At 42.0% G+C, this 16000-nt stretch overlaps 1 pseudogene; it reads left to right on the top strand.

Moving 5' to 3' along the window:
• Window positions 1-515: 515 nt before the first annotated feature.
• On the top strand, window positions 516-2047 carry LOC102877525 (annotated as a pseudogene).
• The last annotated feature ends 13953 nt before the right edge of the window (window positions 2048-16000 follow it).

Raw genomic sequence — 16000 nt, 5'->3', positions numbered from 1 at the left:
CTTTGAGCTGTGGTGTTGGAGAAGAACATCAAACATCCCATGGACAGGAAGGAGAATGAACAGAAATGTCTTGGAGAGGGTGCAGCCAGAGTGCTCTTAGGAGCCAAGAATGATGAGGCTTTGCCTCACATACTTTTGACATATTGCTAGGTGGTGCTATTCCTTGGAGAAGGACATGATAGGAAGGGTGGAGGGTTGGCAAAGGAGAGGAAGACCCTCAACCAGGTGGATTGACGAGGTGACTGCCGCAATGGGGTCTTGTGTGAGAGGATAGAGCAGGGTTCAGATCTTTTGTTTATATGGTCACTGAGTTGCCTGCTCAACTCCTAGACCTAACAACAACAACAAAACAATATAGGATGTGATTTAAGTAATTTCTTACAAGAGATAAAAGATGGCGTAAGCTGCATGTTGGTGCAATGACGCTCTCCGCGGGTTTATGTTGGCCTGGCCCTGGCCCCTGCGGCCTCTGTGGCACAGTCCTCGGAGACATGCGGCTGCGCTCAGTACTAGGCATGGCTGACTACCTGATTAGCGGGGGCACGTCCTACTTGCCTGACAACGGACTCACAGCACGGCAACTCTTCAACTGTGGCGATGGCCTAACCTACAATGACTTTCTCATTCTTCCTGGGTACATAGACTTCACTGCAGACCAGGTGGACTTGACTTCTGCCCTGACCAAGAAGATCACTCTAAACACTCCACTGGTTTCTTCTCCCATGGACACTGTTACGGAAGCAGGAATGGCCATAGCAATGGCGCTTACTGGTGGAATTGGCTTCATCCATCACAACTGTACACCAGAGTTCCAGGCCAATGAAGTTTGGAAAGTCAAGAAATATGAGCAAGGATTTATCACAGACCCTGTGGTCCTCAGCCCCAAGGATCGAGTGCAGGACGCATTTGAGGCCAAGGCCCTGCATGGCTTCTCTGGGATTCCTATCACAGACACAGGTCGAATGGACAGTCACTTGGTAGGCATCATCTCTTCAAGGGACATTGATTTTCTTAAAGAGGAGGAACATGACTGGTTTTTGGAAGCGGGAAGACTTGGTAGTGGCCGCTGCAGGCATCACATTAAAGGAAGCAAATGAAATTCTACAATGAAGCAAAAAGGGAAAGCTGCCCATTGCAAATGAAGATGACGACCTGGTGGCCATCATTGCCTGAACAGACCTGAAGAAGAATCGAGATTATCCCCTGGCTTCCAAAGATGCAAAGAAGCAATTGCTGTGCGGAGCAGCCATTGGCACACATGAAGATGACAAGTACTGGTTGGATTTGCTGTCACAGGCTGGTGTGGACGTTGAGGTTCTGGACTCTTCCCAGGGAAATTCCATCTTCCAGATCAACATGATCAAGTACATCAAAGAAAAATACCCCAATCTCCAGGTTATTGGAGGCAATGTGGTAACTGCTGCTCAGGCCAAAAACCTTATTGACGCAGGTGTGGATGCCTTGCGGGTGGGCATGGGCAGTGGCTCCATCTGCATCACCCAGGAAGTGCTGGCCTGTGGGCGGCCTCAGGCAACAGCTGTGTACAAAGTATCAGAGTATGCACTGTGCTTTGGTGTCCCTGTAATTGCTGATGGAGGAATACAAAATGTGGGCTATATTGCCAAAAGCCTTGGCCCTTGGGGTCTCCACAGTCAAGATAGGCTCCCTTCTGGCTGCTACTACTGAGGCCCCTGGTGAATACTTCTTCTCTGATGGGATCAGGTTGAAGAAATACCGTGGCATGGGTTCTCTTGATGCCATGGACAAACATCTCAGCAGCCAGAACCAATATTTCAGTGAGGCTGACAAAATCAAAGTGGCTCAGGGGGTGTCTGGAGCTGTACAGGACAAAGGATCCATCTACAAATTTGTCCCATACCTGATTGCGGGCATCCAGCACTCCTGTCAGGGCATTGGTGCCAGAAGTCTGACCCAAGTCCTAGCGATGATGTACTCTGGGGAACTCAAATTTGAAAAGAGAACTTCCTCAGCTCAGGTGGAAGGTGGTGTCCACAGCCTCCATTCGTATGAGAAGCGGCTTTTTTGATCCAGCAATCCTCCCATTCGTTTTTCAATAAAATTTGGAAAAAAACAAAACAAAACAAGAGATAAAAAATAAGGCAAGGAGGACGGAAGATGCTAAAGTTCAGGAAGCTTGTCCTGGAGCAAGCAGACACTCAAGAGACAAGGACCTTCTTCCAGAGCTAAAAGAAAGAAAATCTCCTAAATCTGATACTGCTCCAGTTAACCTACTAACTGGGAGAAAATAAATTTATTCTTAAAGATACCCATTTGTATTTCTGAAAAGTTTCTCTTTCTCCCATTGCTGGTTTTTACCCACTCATTGCTGACCTTTCTTTGGGTTTTGAAGGCTGTAAACTGCATGGGAGATTTCCTGTGTTTCTAGGTGACTAAGAAAGACTTTGGGGGGAGGGTGATTGCATAACAATGAAAGAATTTTTTTTTCTTTACAAAGAAAAATTAACTGGGGGGTGTGGGCAGGGAGGAAAATATGCAACAATGAACGTATGGGGAAAAATTAAATGGAAATAATATGCTATATATATATATATACATATTTACATTAACAAAATCATGAATTAAAAAAAAAGAAAGAAAGCACCTAACAACATCTTTTCTTTTACAGATGATGACTGGGACACAAGACCCAGGCATGTAAAGCAATGTTTCCAAGATCACAGCATAAACAGCAGGGCCAGGGCGGGGAGACTGGGTATGTTAGGTATGTCCAGATTCCCAAGCAGTTCCTGTCTCCAACTCACTGCTTTCCTGCAAACACTCAGTTTCATCAATTTCTCATCATTAATGCTTATTAATTAACAAACTGTGAATAAACAAATTAATAAGCTGTGGCACATTCATACATTGATATACTACTTGTAGAATGGGAAGAAAATACTGATGCATACAGCATGTTCTTGGAGAGAGACATCATGCTGGGGAAAGTAAAGGGTCAGTGAAAGAGAGAAGACTGTCAACGAGAGATGGACTACCACAGTGGGCTTGGGTACGACAGAGATTGTGAGAAGGGTGTAGGAAGAGGCAGGATTCAGATTTGTGGTTCACTATGAGAAGTAGTCAATTTGACAGCACCTAACAATAACAACAACATGGATGGATCCCAGAAGCATTATGGTGAGTGAAAGAGGAAACAGTTTGAGGAAAACACAGTTATAGGGAAGTAAGTGTTTGGGAGCTATGGCAAGTTAGAGGGTTAGACAGTGGTTTTTAAGAGTCAGGGAGCTCTGGTGGCTTAGTGCAAAGAAGTTCCCTGGTGCCTCTCTGGAGGTTGGATTTCACTAACCTTGGGAGGAAGAGGGACTGTTTCCTCCCATGTAATTTACAGCCTCTGAAAACCTGCTTCCCACTCTGTGGCAATGAGTTGTTGCTGTGTTTTTTTTTTTTTTAATTTTGTTTTGTTTGTTTTTGTGGGGTCATGATTGGCTACAAAAGAGCAGAACAAGAGATCTTTTGGGGATAATTAGAAATACACATTTAATTGTGATAGTAGTTACATGATAGTATATATGTATCAAAGGACATTGACAAGTACACCTTAAAAGGGGTTTTACATTATGTAAATTGTTGTTGCTAGGTGCCACTTAGTCTGCTCACTTATTCTATCATCTATATATAGAACAGTATATGTGTGTGTGTGTGTGTGTGTGTGTGTGTGTGTGTGTGTGTATACACATTGTGTTGTTGTTGTTAGGTGCCATCGAGTGAAAGGCGACTCATAGTGACCCTATGAAGGAGAGTCCTAGACGCTTGGGTGCCTTTCATCCTCTCTCCAGGTTCATAGGGTTTCTGGAGGCAAGCTATTATGGAAGTGGATGCCACTCCTCCTTCCAAGCTTGTTTTAATTGGGGAGCTCCACCCCACTCTCTGTCCACATTGGGTAGCCAACCATTGATGCATTTGACACACCAGTGTCACAGTGTTCAGCCTCACAGCAACCAAAAGTGAATGTGGTATGGCAACTTGTACACCAAGGCTATACGACCTAGAGGAATATCTGAACAAAAACAATGAAAGACAGGCCTGAGGGCAGCGGATTAAAAGTCACCCACCTTTGGCTTGGTAGCATCGCTTTCTGTCCACTGGGCCAGCTGATCTCTCTATGTTGATATTATTGTTGTTAAGTGCCTTTGAGCAACTATCTATCTATCTAGATCAGGATAGATAGATAGATAGATAGATAGATAGATAGATAGATAGATAGATAGATAGATATAGATATCTGTCTGCCTGTCTGTCTGTCTATCTGGTGGGCGATCTGGTGGCCTAGCAGTAAGAAACTGCACTGCAATCCCAAAGGCAAGCGGTTTGAATTGATCAGCTGCTGCATGGAATAAAGATGAGAACAAAATGGTTGACTCTGGAGAACATTATGCTGAGTGAAATATCCCAGTCACAAAAGGACAAATATTACATGATGCCACTGTTGTAGAATGGGACTGTCCTTGGGGTTAGGGAGACACTGAGTAAGATGGGTTCAATAATGTATACTGCACTGAAGCAGAGGAGGGAGAGAACCGTCTAAAAGAGAGATGTAACTGGGTATTTCTGTCATCACAGGAGACTAGAGCGAGGGCTGCATGGTGGAGGGGACCTGGGGGAGGGTTTGTAAAACAATGAAAGAATCTTTTCTTTTACTTTTCCATAATTTTTGGACTCATGTACTTATAACTTGTTAGTCAAATTTGTGTCTTCTAGGTTGCAACACCCCCATGATACATCTTGAAGGATATGTACATGTACAGCCAAGCACAATCAATAAGAGTGCATCTGAATTCCAAAATCAATCTCCATAATAGACTATGTGTTTCCTACTGCCAAAGGGGCCCTTTAGAGTAGTGAGAGAAGATCTTCACCCTGAAACCCACAGCGTCCCTTTTCAGCAGGAAGTAGCTAAGAGAATACGCCGTCCCCTTTTCCTTATGACTCAGGGTGAAGTCTCTCTCAGGGAGGAGTGATAGGGAATGGCAAAGGATACACTGACAAAGAAGATTAATCAGAACTGGCTTTGACAAGCACTGTGGCATTTGGTCAAGAACAAACTGGGAGGAGGGTAGAGAGAATAGTGCAACAATGAATGAGTGGAAGCCCAAAATCTCTGTAAATGTTTATGAAAATTAATAAAATATAATTATAGAAAAAAAAAGAATAAAGATGAGAAATCTCATCCTGGTGATTTACTGCCTCTGAAAACCCGCTGGAGGGTCAGCTATGAGTTAGTTCTGACTTGAAGGCACACAACAAATATTTATATATATTATATATGTAAATTGGGATGGGAGTGTCAGAGACAGTGCGATTGGCACAGGACAGAGTGGAGTTTAGGGCTGTTGTACATAGGGTCGCTATGAGTCGAAGGCGACTCGACGGCACATAACAACAAACAACATATATATAAATATATATACACACACATACATAAAAGTGGCTGTACGTTTTCCAAGACATATCTGTTTGTTCATATATATCTTTGCAATATTATATATATCTCCACAATCATATATATCCACAATCATAAATATATATCCACAACCATAAATGTATATATATTTATATCAATGTGGTGGCTTAGTGTTAAGGAATTGCGCTGCCAACTCAGTAGGGTCCGGTATGAGTTAGTTCGGACTCAAGGGCACTTAACAACAATATATCTACAAGAAAGGGTTGGAAGAATCAGAGAGCCAGAAACTAAGATGAAATCAATGAAAGAAAAGTCGAGATGGTGTGGTGATATGAAAGCCAGAGTGTGAGAAAGAGCAAAGCAAAACACGAGAATAGGATACACCTGGTCCTGAACACTACTGACCTCTGAACCGGCTCTGGAATTGCCCTGGAATTCGCCGTCTGGTCCTGTGTTTTTGTTGTTTTGTGAGGTCGAGTGAGTACGACTCATTGTGACCCTGTGAACAGCCGACTTGAACCTTACCCTCGTCTGTACCATCCTCATCATCTCTAGATGATCACTCTAGAGTCCACTGCTGAAGTCACTGAATTCATCTCGTTAGGAGCCTTCCTCTCCTTCGCTGACCCTCCATCCCAAGCACGATGTCTCTTTCCAACGAATAGCCCCACTTAGCTACAAGTCCGAAGTACGAAAGACAAGCGTTGCCACCTTTGCCTCAAGAAGCACTCTGGCTGCACTTTTTCCAAGACTTATCTATTTGTTCTTTTGGCAGTAGGAAAGTAAATCTTCTGTTCCTCAGTGGAAAATGGAAGGGATTGGATTTTATAGTATCTGAGCTCTCACCTCCAGCCCGCCAGCCCCCTAAACAAGTTAGTTGCCTTTTCAACAGGCGTGTTGCGTCGGTTGCCTACACAACCAGCCCCACTTGCGCCAGAGCCGGCTTGTCCTCTGAGGCCCCGCCCCTTGTCCGAGGGCAGGTGCTGATTGGCCCGTTTGAAATGCGCCGGGCGCGAGCCTACCTGGACTTTACGAGCCTTTGGAGTGGCGCGGCTGAGCCAGGATTCCTTTCCCGCGGTTCGTCCTTGCGTCCCCCCGTCTTCGCCAGCCCGCCCAGTGGAACCGGGCGACCCTCGCATGCGTCTGGGCAGCACGGAGCCTGCTGCCATGAAGCCAGCGTGAGTATGGGCCCTGGGGGGAGCCGGGACATGGGGCTGTCTGGGCGGGAGCCAAGGGACCGGGGTCTCAGTGCTGTCAACTGGGCCGCAGCCCCTCCGTTAGGGCCCCTTGGGGTGAGGGTCCGGCATGGAGATTATTTAGCCCATCTCCACACCCTCCATCGTGGAGGCAGGAGACACCGCCCCGCCCTGGCCCCTGGCGGCCCGGGAAATGTCGGCGGCGGGAGTCTGAGTCTGGTTCCTGGTAGCCACGCTGTGAACCAGCTGGCTTCGGTATTGCCTCTCCTTGAGCCTTTTCAGGTTCTCTTTCTCCTTCCTTGGTGCCCATGCTTGCAGCTTGGTCCGGCGTGCTGAAGCCGGATGTTGTGGTCTAGGAGTCGGAATGGAACTGGTTAAGTGGGCTCAGCCCCGTCGGCGCCCTGGCATTCCTGGGCTTTGCATCCCAGCACGGAGGCCGGGACACTGTAGCTTTTGCTCCTTTCTTTGCCTTCGGACCACCCCCACCCCCGTTCACAAACAACGCACGCCCACATTCCTCCCGGAGCAGGTGACCGAATATTTTCTAAAAACCATTATTTCATAACCGACGCTTCCCAAAGGAGTCCTTGGCGCACTTTTAGCTAGTTATTGTCCTTTAACTTGGCGTTTTTATCATTTATTTCGCTAGGCGTTTTCAGAGAGAGGACTGCTTGTTTTTATTAAGACCCCAAAACCAAGATCTTCAAAAGCAGAAGCAAGTTTCATTTAGAGAAGCCTGCCACACTATTTTATAGCTAAAATAATTGATAGTCAGTACGTCCATATTTGTTCCTATTCCTCATTAATTAGTTATTATATAACTAAAGTAGTGGATAACACCAACTTGCATCCACTTGCATCTGGGAAAATGGGAAAAATCTTTGCGTTATTTCTATCCAAGTCTGTAATTTTACTTAATTCTAGTGTTGAGTTGTCATCTACCCTGTAGGTAAAGCTTGGGGGTGGGGGAAAATGGCATGCTAGAGAAATGGTGAAGTAAGTCGAAATATCTTAACTGCTCTTACTCAAGTTACAAAAGCAAGAAATTGCCCTTTGGGACCACGTTTTTAGTTCTTTCTGTTTTACGTGTACATTTAGTCATAAAGTCATAAAGGGTGATGGTTTTAAGAATTCATAGGTTTATTACTTGGAAATAGAAGCATAAATATTGAAGAAAGAATGAACTCCATCTGCATTTTTAATTTATTTAAAGTCTGTTACCGTTGTCTGCTTTGCTACTGCCTTTTGGTGCCAAATTCGTGCTTGTGCTTTCAAGATCAGTGTGGTCAGTTATTTGTAGATTTTTCACATGTATAGAACTTCCATCAGGCTCATGGGAGAAAGATGCTATTTACCACCTGGGAAACTTTCTGGAAGGTTAACTATGAGTCAGTTCTAACTTTTAGCATTTAGAATTTTTGAGAGTATTTCTAAAATTGTTGCTCAAGACCAATTGGCAGCATCAGGATGGATGATGAAGACTGAGATTGTTAACAACTTTAGTCTGCTTGGTTTCACGGTCAACACTCTTGGCACCAGTAGCCAGGAAATCAAAAAACGTATTGCGATGGGAAAGTCTGCTGTTAGGGACCTCTCCAGGGTCTAACTGAAGAGCAGTGGTGTCACTCTGGAGACTAAGGTGTGTCTGATACAGACTGTGGTCTTTGTTAGGCATCAGAGAGTTGCACAGTGACTAGGAAGGATAGGAGAATTGATGCCTTTGAGCTGTGGTGCTGGAGAAGAGTATTGAATGTACCATGGACTGCCAAGAAAACGGGTTTATCCTAGAGAGGGTTAAACCGGGCTGCTTCTTGGAGGCAAGGATTCTGAGGCTTTGTCTGACATACTTTGGACATGTTGTAAGGAGGGACCGGTCCTTGGAGAGGGACATCATGCTTGGGAGGGTGGAGGGACGGCACAAAAGGAGAAGAGCCTCTAAAAGGTGGATTGATTCAGTGACTGGGGTAATTGGGATGGGTGTGTCAGAGACAGTGTGATTGGCACAGGATAGAGCAGGGTTTAGAGGGTTTAGGGCTGTTGTACCTAGGGTCGCTATGAGTTGCAAGCGACTCAATGGCACATAATAACAACTATATATATATATATATATATATATATGTGTGTGTGTGTGTATATATATATATATATATATGTATATATATATATATGTGTGTGTGTGTGTGTATATATATATATATCACACCTTGTTAAGTTCCCTCGAGTCTACTATGACTCATAGTGACCCTATGAGCAGTGGATCTGAACGCTGACCTGTCCTACCCCGTTCTATCTGTGACACTCGAGACCACCATTATAGTCACTGTGTCAATCCATCTAATTCAAGGTCTCCCTCTCCTCCACTGATCCTTTCCAAGCATGATGTCCTTTTCCAAGGGCTGATCTCTTGTAGCAACATGCTCAAAGTATGTGATGCAAAGTTTCAATATCTCTGCCTTCCAAGGAACATCTTGGATATACCTTTCCAAGACGTACTTGTTGGCCTTTTGGCAGTCTGTGAGATATTCAGCACTCTTCTCCAACACCGCAACTCAAAAACATCAGTTCTACTGTCAAATTTATTCATTGTCCAGCTTTGAGATGCATTGCAAATAATTTAAAAGATCATGGTTTTGGATCAGATGCACCTTGGTCTTCAAACTGACATCATTGCTCTTCAGCACTTTGGAGAGGTCCCTGACAGCAGACTTTCCCTATGCAACGTATCTTTTGATATCCTAGCTGCTGATATCAAGGGTGTTGATGATGGATCAAGTAAGATGAAATTATTGACAATTTGTGTTTCTCCGTCTGTCGTGATGTTCCCGGATTCTTCTTCAGTTCTATCTTATGTGTATTTTTGGAAGAAATAGGAGAAGAGATATGGAAAATAAGAGGAAAGGATTATTAAAATGTGTAAGACTTCCTCCTAGTTGTGAAATTTTGCTTGTATGTATGTCATGGTGTTCCCTATTGGCCCAGTGGTGAGAATTTTTGTTTTAATGTTGAGATGCAGTCCATATTGAAGGCTGTAGTTTTTGATCCTCTGCAGCAAGTATTTCAAATCCTACCTTTCATCAAGCAAGGTTGTGTCATCTGCATAATGCAGGTTGTTGATGAGCCTGCCTTTCTTCCGTCTTGATGCCACATTCTTCTTCATATCATCCAGCTTCTCGAATGTTTTGTTCTGCATACAGATTGAATAAATATGGAGAAAGGATGTAGCCCTGAGACACACACCTTTCAGGTTTAAACCATAGTCTTCCCTTGTTCTGTTTGTACAGTAACTTCTTGGTTTATGTATAGGTTTCACATAAGCATAATTAAATGTTCTGGGACTTCCATTCTTTTCAGTGTTGCCCATAATTTGTTGTGCTTTGCACAGTCAGATGTCTTTGCCTATTCAATAAAACACAAACATGAGCAGTGATAACCTTGGTGCCATACCTTCTAAATCCAGTCTGAATTTCTGTTAATGTACTGTTCTAACAGTTTTTAAAAAATCTACAGCAAAATTTTACTTGCATGAAGTATTAATAGTATTGTTTGATAATTTCCATGTTCTGTTGGATCATCTTTTGGGGGAATAGAAACAAATTTAGAAGTATAAAACTAATCAAAGAGTACATTTGGTACTCAAATTATTCTAAGCAAATTTTAATTCTTTTCAGATTATTCATGCCACAAATAGTATTCTTAAAAGACTGCAAAATCTATAGCTTATTATAGTTTCTTATTTTTCATGTTATTTGGGAGTGCAGTATTTTGGACCTTCCATGGAATAATTTTCTACCTCATAGGACACTTGTCTTTGTGTATAGATGAGGTTTTTGTATGATGGTGCAGAACTGAAACTTTTTTTTTTAATCTGTGATCAGGAGGACTAAGACGCCCAGGAAACCTCTAGTGAAGAAAGGATCCCAGACGAATCTTAAAGACCCAGTTGGGGTAAGATTGCGGTTTTGTGAATTTATGTGCATGTTATTTCTTCAGTTCTATTCTGTCTTTTTTTTTTTTTTTGGACTTTGGAAGGAGGACTGGCATCCACTTCCTTAATAGCTTGCCTCCGGAAACCCTATAAACCTGGAAAGAGGATGAAAGGCACCCAAGTGTTGAGGACTCTCTTTCATAGGGTCGCTATGAGTCGTCTGCAACTCGACGGCACTTAACAACAGCAACTTTTTACGTATTTTTGGAAGGAATAGGAAAAGAGATATGGAAAATAAGAGAAAAAGATTGTTATATTGTATAAGGCTTGCTCTTAGAGAAATTTTGGTTATATGTAAGATTCATTTGTATAGTAAAATAGACTCTTCCATTTTCATTTACATGCCTGCTATAACTAATTTGCTCACTGCTGTTGAGGCAGTTTGACACACAGCGGCTTTCTATGGGGTTTCCTAGGCTGTAAATCTTTATATGAGGAGATTGCCAGTCTTTCTTCCTCAGTGTGTTTGGTTGGTTCAAACATCGGTTCAAACATCATTTCAAAGTTTAGCAGCCTAACATGTTACCCACTATACCATCAAGATTCCTAGAACAAATTATAACTTTGAAAATGAGGTAATTACAATTATTCTTCAATTTAGCTCATGCTGTCTGAGAGAGGAGGACCATTTTCTTGCATTTTACTAGTGTGTGCAGTAATTTATTTCCAGCTTCTTGAGGAAGTCCCTGAACGCCATAATTCTTGGGGCCAAATTTCATGAGGATTCCAGTTCATAATCACAAGCACATCACTAGTTTCATGCTTGGGAACTTCTTTACCCTCTCCCTTTCCACTGCTCCTTCAAAAGAGCAAATAGCAAATAGTTCGTTTAGGCTGAAGTATTTTAAATCTGTTGCTCTCTGGTTCTTGAGCTTGTCTCTGGGTTAGAGCTGAGAAAACAAGATGCTTTGCATGAAGCTGAATAGGTTTTCTTCCACCTGTTCACTGATTAAGGAGGCCACAGATGCAAGTCTTGTATTTACCCATTTTGGTGTTAAATGTTAAATTAAGCTGGCAAGTTCTAATTGACATCTAGTTCCAGAGAATTCTAACACCTTTTGAAAGAATTATCTTTGTATAAGAGGTTGTTGATTTTTTTCTAAGAGTATTATTTTGAAGTTATTACTAATGTAACTGTTACTTATACATAGTAATACTAAAGACAAGCTGTACAATTTAGTGCTTTTGTTAACAAATTTTCGTGTACATTTTTAATTTTCTCTCTCATCTAATATGTCTATTTGCCTTTGACAATTTGATCATGGGTTGTGTTTTCATAGCTGTTAAATTGGGAGGGCAAATGTTTGCTGAGTGAATGAACAAGCAGCTTAAATGAGAAATGATGAGGCAGAAGTCAACCTTCCTTTTAAGCACCTTCCTTTCTTTTCAGGTGTACTGTAGGGTACGCCCCCTGAGCTTTTCTGATCAAGAGTGTTGCATAGAAGTCATCAGTAATACAACTGTTCAGCTCCACACTCCTGAAGGTTATAGACTGAACAGAAATGGAGACTACAAAGAGGTAAATTCAGCTGGCACCAAGGGAAGGGTTTCTTGGTTGTGTTTTCAATTGAAATGTTGTTTCTTGAATGATTTCTGTTTATTATTTGAATAAAATATCTGGTTTTTGAGACATACTTCACTGCACCCACAGATCTTAGATGAGTATTTTTGAAATATACAGACACCTTTCGTATACTGTAGTGGTAAACTGTTTGCTTTAACATTTAAAGGGATACTTTCTTGTATTGAGTATTTACTGCTTTCTGGGATATGTATCAAATCAGTTGTGGGGAGAGGTGATCAAGAGGTAACCCTCATGTAAATAAGACAGAAGGATAAATGTGAAGAGAAGGGGACTATGGGATTGCGGAAAGAAGTTTAATTAATTGTGTTTTTTAACTGTTTGCATTCCTTTGTCAAAACTATAGTGAATTTGCTTTTAAAAAGCTACCAAGGACTGTTTTGTTGGTAATTTTGATGTGCAGTTTGTCCTCATGATACCAGCAGCACCGTCTTCTGAGTAGCTCTCCTGGCCCCACGTCCTCCTCTCCCTATTCTCTTCTCTTACTGGCCATCCTCTTCCTTTCCCAACCTGTAAATACTTCCTTCAGCTTCTCTGTCCACACAATTCCATTCCTTTAAATATCAGTTACATGGTAACAACTCTAAAATTTTTAGATTTTAGCTTAAACCTTTTCTTGAACTCAAAACTCCAGTATCCAGCTTGACATCACTGCTTGCATATCACATATTGTTCTTGTTGTTGTTGTGTGCCATCAAGTCAACCATGACTCATAGTATATTAGCTCTGAACCCTGCTCTACCCTGGGCCACTCTCACTGTCTCTGATATACCTACCCTCATTACTCTAGTTACTGTGTCAATCCATCTCATTTGAGATCTTCCTCTCCTTCACTGTCCTTCCACCTTTCCAGGTGTGATGTCCTTCTCCAAGGACTAGTCCCTCCTTGCAACATGCCCAAAGTGGTGAGACAGAGCCTCAAAATCCTTGCCTCAAAAGGAGCAGCTTGGTTTGATTCTTTCCAGGACAGACTTGTTAGTTCTCTTGGCAGCCCATGGTATGTTCAATAATCTTCTCCAGCACCACAACTTGAAGACATCAGTTTTTCTTCTGTACTCTTTGATCATTGTCCAGCTTTCTGATGTCAGGTAATTGTGAAGATGTGAAGATGATGCTAATCATGAAGATGATAGCCTAAACTGACACACCTTAGTCTCTAGATAGACACTGTTGCTCTTTAGCATTCTGGAGAGGTCCCTGACAGCAGATCTTCCTAATACAATTCATCTTTTGATTTCCTGACTGCTGGTGCCAAGACTGTTAATTGTGGAACCAAGCAAGCTGAAATTGTTAACAATCTCAATCTCTTCTCCATCTGTCATGGTGCTACCAATTGGTCCAGTGGCGAGCATCTTTGTTTTCTTGATATTGAGTTTCGTTCCACTTTGCAGACTATAGTCCTTGATGTTCTGCAGCAAATACTTTAGGTCCTCCTCAGTTTCAGTAAGGAAGATTGTGTCGTCTGCATAATGCAGGTTGTCGATGAGACTTTCTCCAATCCTGGTGCCACATTCCTCCTCAAAGACCAGCCTCTTGAATGATCTGTTCTGTATATAGATTAAAAAGGTATGGAGACAGGATGGATCTTTGACCCACTCCCTTCCTGATTTTGAACTGTGCAGTATTGCCTTGCTCTTTTCTGACAACTGGCTCCTCTGTACCCAGCTGTATTTCTGGTAGTTCTCGGTCAATGTATTGTTCCAATCATTTTGGGATGATCTTCAGCAGAATTTTGCTTGTGTTTAGTATATGCCTGAAAAACTTTTGATAGTTTTCCCTCTAACTCATGCCTTCTATTCTCAGATCTGTCCAGGTGTTCAAGCTGGAAATCTTGTATCCCAGTCTTTCTCTTGCCCCTCATATCTATTTCAAAGTATGTCTTAAAACTTTCCTTTCCACCACAACAAGATAAAGGTAAATAATCCAACTGGAAAATGGGCACAGGATATGAACAGACACTTCACCAAAGAAGACATTAATTCAGATGGCCGACAAGCACATGAAGAAATGTTCAAAATCCCTAGCTCTAAGAGAGATGCAAATGAAAACAACTATGAGATACCATCTCACTCCAGTAAGAATACCAAAATTTAACAAAACAGCAAGCAACAAATGCTGGTGAGGTTGTGGAGATACTGGAACCCTTATTCGCTGTTGGTGAAAGTGTAAAATGATGCAACCACTGTGGAAGGCAATGTGGCGCTTTCTCAAAAAGTTGTAAATAGGAAATATACCGCAAAGAGGCCATAACTGCCACCCAAGCAGATATATATACACCCTTGTTTATTGTGGCTTTGCTCATCAACAAATGAATGGATAGAGAAACTGATATATTCACACAGTGGAATGGTATGCTGCATTGAAAAACAAGGAACTCATGAAATATTATTCAAAATGGGTGACCCTGGAAGACATTATGCTGAGTGAAATATCTTGGTCACAAAAGGAGAAATACTGCATAGTGCCACTGTTGTGAAACAGGACTGACATCGGGGTTGGGGGGAGACTGAGAAAGATGGGATAAATAATGTATATTGCATTGAAACAGATAAGGGAGAGAACTGTTTAAAAGGATATGTGATTAGGTATTATTGTCATGACAAGAGTCCAGAACGAAGAGTTTTTCTTTTACTTTTCAAAGAGAAGAGTGTACTGGGGGCGGGGGGCAGGGAGAAAAGTGCAACAATGAATGAGTGGAAACCCAAAGTTTCTATAAATTTCATTAAAATTAATAATAATTACAAAAATGAAAAAACCCCTTTCATTTCTAACTTCACTGGCATCATTCTAGTCTGAGCTCCACTATCAATTACAGTGACCAGTGATGCTCAAAATATTTTGAAGGCACGGCTTCTTTGTGATTACAGAGTAATGCATTTATCACAAAGAACTAACCATGTAGTTAAACAATACTACTCTTAAATCATTGGCTAGACTGATGAGTTTCAAGAAAGCAAAGCTACTTAAATTATTTAATATTTTTAAAAAATATTACATATTATAGACAAACTCGCAAAACATTACCAGATTCCTACTTGGTAGATTAGATTGAGGTATACAGTGAAGAGATTGAGATTATTAATAGCTTTAGTTTGCTTGGCTCCACAGTCAACACTCTTAGTATGAGCAGCCAGGAAATTAAAAGACAAATTGCACTGGAAAGTCAGCTGCCAGAGACCTCTCCAAAGTACTGAGGAACAACGATGTCAGTCTGGAGACTAAGGTGCGCTGCATTCAGGCCATAGTCTTTGCAATTACTTGCTATCCATCAGAAAGGTGGACAGTGACTAGGGATGAGAGAAGAACTGATGCCTTTGAGTTGTGGTGTTGGAGAAGAGTATTGAATATACCATGGACTGCTAGGAGAACAAACAGGTTCATCCTGGAGAGAGTGAAACCAGGCTGCTCCTTGAAGGCAAGAATTGTGAAACTTCATCTGACATACTTTGGACATGTTGCAAGGCAGAACCAGTCCTTGGAGAGGGGCGTCATTCTTGAAGGGTGGAGGTATAGCGTAAGAGAAGAAGACTCTTGATGAGATGGATTGATTCAGGGACTGGGATAATGGGAGTAGGTGTGTCAGAAACAGTGAGATTGGCACAGGATAGAGCAGGGTTTAGGGCTATTGTATGTAGAGTCACTATGAGTCGCAGGCAACTCAATAGCATATAACAACAACTTATATGGAAATGTCTTTATTGGTAAGTAAATATTAGGGGTTCTTTTCTATTTTTGCTTTATTGGATTGTAGACATTGCATTTGTTTTGCAGGTTTCTTGAATGTCTTCCAATTTTTA

This window comes from Elephantulus edwardii, unplaced genomic scaffold (assembly GCF_000299155.1).
Source record: "Elephantulus edwardii isolate Elephantulus edwardi_28Jun2011 unplaced genomic scaffold, EleEdw1.0 scaffold00066, whole genome shotgun sequence".
Classification (NCBI taxonomy): Eukaryota; Metazoa; Chordata; class Mammalia; order Macroscelidea; family Macroscelididae; genus Elephantulus; species Elephantulus edwardii.
Note: the sequence above shows the minus strand (reverse complement) of the source record. Positions and strands in the feature narration are given on the sequence as shown.